The following is a 3,408-nucleotide window of genomic DNA, read 5'->3' on the forward strand; positions in this document are numbered from 1 at the left end:
AGCTCCCAAAAAACGAGTTGAGAAATGGAGCTCAGGGGCACAGCAATTCACAAACTGGCAGAGTGATAAAGGACAACTATCGTCCAAAAATCTGTTGAGGGAAGTCAACGAGGCGGACTTGAAAGTGAGGCAAAATAGCAGGAAACAGATTTCAAGAGGTATCTTGGAATCGCCTGTAAAGCACAGGAAGAGGGGCACAACTTGGACAATGATGCACTTGGCCAAAAAGGGCGTATGTGTTTTCTCCTGAATATATTCAGGAGAAAACGCATACGCCCTTTTTGGCCAAGCAAGCAAGCGGGCAATGCAAATCTGCACTACAAAGAAGTATCACTTCCCACCGGTCAAAAGGGACATCCACAAAATGTGTAAAAACCAGAAAGGCAAGACAGGCCCTGGAGAACAGGGAGCCTTGTTATGCTGATGGGCGGGATGTAAATTGCCAACTGCCTCACTGGAGGAGTGCATTGTGTTCCCTAAAACAAGTAAACAACAGAGCAACAGAGCCAAGGCCACTTCCTGTCTAGGGAATATACCTTGGGAAAACTGAAAATCAATAAGAAAGAGCCACCTCCAAATTTAGGGCTGCACTGACTATAAGAACCTCAACTTGGGTACACCTTAAATATCCCAGGAAATATAAAAATGGTTCAAAACATTGTGGTACTTACATACGATGGAATATCCCTCAGCCATGACATCAATGTCATAAGACCAGTAGCAGCAAAGTGAGTGGATTCAGGTACGATGATTCTAAGTGAAATAAGTCACACAGAAAAAGAAACTTATCATAAGATATCACTTATGAAGATCCTGTAAACATGGCTACATGTGAACAGAGTTAGGAAAGAGAACAGAGTCTCACATTTAGAAAACACTCTTATGCCTGCATTAAGGGGATGGAGAGGTGGGGTGATGCATAAAACCAGAGTTTGATATAAGCACAGGGACCGTTCCAAAAACCAACTTTGGAATAGACAAGACCTACACCTTCCTCAGTGAAAGAGACTCAAAACCCCATATTTCCCGCAGAGGAATATATCTGACTAGTAAGAATCTTAAAATCTATGTATTGATATGACTCCATAAGGAGAACAAGTGTGTCTAGAGTGGCATAAACATGGCAGCGAGAATCAGCTCAAACCCACTATAAAAAGGAATTTCAAAAGCAAAACCAAAAAACAGGGAAATTCTTTACAATTCCTTCAGGGTGTCTGAGGAAACCTGGAAAGACCCTATCTACAATGAGAGGTGGATGTGGCATAAGCCTGGACACTTGGGACTGAGAGGATTGGTGAGATTGGGTGAGCAAATGCAGACCCTTTCAAGCAATAATGCATGGCCCCCATTCCATGGGTCCCAACTCTCCAGGTTGAAGGGAATATTACTACAGCTATAACATGTACAGGAAACCTAGAGAATGTACACACTGTGAATACGAAAGGTTCCTAAAACTCAACGAATAGTCCCTCTCCTGGTGCTCCAGTTTGACTTTCCAACTTCCTTACTATCAATCTCCCAACATGGAGAGACAGGCCCTTTAACCTCCTGGTTTGCACAGGATCCCAATTTGGCAGAGGATGGAAGGGACGAGGGAGAACCCATGAGAGAGTAGCTGTTAGGCATTTGGACGGGCACATGTCACTCTAATTTCCCGGCAGGAAGAAGAATTAACCAAAGTCTCAGCCACCCACCGGGAACCAGTATAGGACATGATCCAAAATTTTGGACTTGCGTTCAGCTCACAAAAAACGAGTTGAGAAATGGAGCACAGGGGCACAGCAATTCACAAACTGGCAGAGTGATAAAGGACAACTATCGTCCAAAAATCTGTTGAGGGAAGTCAACGAGGCGGACTTGAAAGCGAGGCAAAATAGCAGGAAACAGATTTCAAGAGGTACCTTGGAATCGCCTGTAAAACACAGGAAGAGGGGCACAACTTGGACAATGATGCACTTGGCCAAAAAGGGCGTATGTGTTTTCTCCTGAATATATTCAGGAGAAAACGCATACGCCCTTTTTGGCCAAGCAAGCAAGCGGGCAATGCAAATCTGCACTACAAAGAAGTATCACTTCCCACCGGTCAAAAGGGACATCCACAAAATGTGTAAAAACCAGAAAGGCAAGACAGGCCCTGGAGAACAGGGAGCCTTGTTATGCTGATGGGCGGGATGTAAATTGCCAACTGCCTCACTGGAGGAGTGCATTGTGTTCCCTAAAACAAGTAAACAACAGAGCTACAGAGCCAAGGCCACTTCCTGTCTAGGGAATATACCTTGGGAAAACTGAAAATCAATAAGAAAGAGCCACCTCCAAATTTAGGGCTGCACTGACTACAAGAACCTCAACTTGGGTACACCTTAAATATCCCAGGAAATATAAAAATGGTTCAAAACATTGTGGTACTTACGTACGATGGAATATCCCTCAGCCATGAAATCAATGTCATAAGACCAGTAGCAGCAAAGTGAGTGGATTCAGGTACGATGATTCTAAGTGAAATAAGTCACACAGAAAAAGAAACTTATCATAAGATATCACTTATGATGATCATGTAAACATGGCTACACGTGAACTGAGTTAGGAAAGAGAACAGAGTCTCACATTTAGAAAACACTCTTTTGCCTGCCTAAAGGGGATGGAGAGGTGGGGTGATGCATAAAACCAGAGTTTGATATAAGCACAGGGACCGTTCCAAAAACCAACTTTGGAATAGACAAGACCTACACCTTCCTCAGTGAAAGAGACTCAAAACCCCATATTTCCCGCAGAGGAATATATCTGACTAGTAAGAATCTTAAAATCTATGTATTGATATGACTCCATAAGGAGAACAAGTGTGTCTAGAGTGGCATAAACATGGCAGCGAGAATCAGCTCAAACCCACTATAAAAAGGAATTTCAAAAGCAAAACCAAAAAACAGGGAAATTCTTTACAATTCCTTCAGGGTGTCTGAGGAAACCTGGAAAGACCCTATCTACAATGACAGCTGGATGTGGCATAAGGCTGGACACTTGGGACTGAGAGGATTGGTGAGATTGGGTGAGCAAATGCAGACCCTTTCAAGCAATAATGCATGGCCCCCATTCCATGGGTCCCAACTCTCCAGGTTGAAGGGAATATTACTACAGCTATAACATGTACAGGAAACCTAGAGAATGGACACACTGTGAATAAGAAAGGTTTCTAAAACTCAACGAATAGTCCCTCTCCTGGTGCTCCAGTTTGACTTTCCAACTGCCTTACTATCAATCTCCCAACTTGGAGAGACAGGCCCTTTAACCTCCTGGTTTGCACAGGTTCCCAATTTGGCAGAGGATGGAAGGGACGAGGGAGAACCCTTGAGAGAGTAGCTGTTAGGCATTTGGACGGGCACATGTCACTCTAATTTCCCGGCAGGAAGAAGA

Source organism: Mesoplodon densirostris, unplaced genomic scaffold, assembly GCF_025265405.1.
Source record: "Mesoplodon densirostris isolate mMesDen1 unplaced genomic scaffold, mMesDen1 primary haplotype scaffold_37, whole genome shotgun sequence".
Lineage (NCBI taxonomy): Eukaryota > Metazoa > Chordata > Mammalia > Artiodactyla > Ziphiidae > Mesoplodon > Mesoplodon densirostris.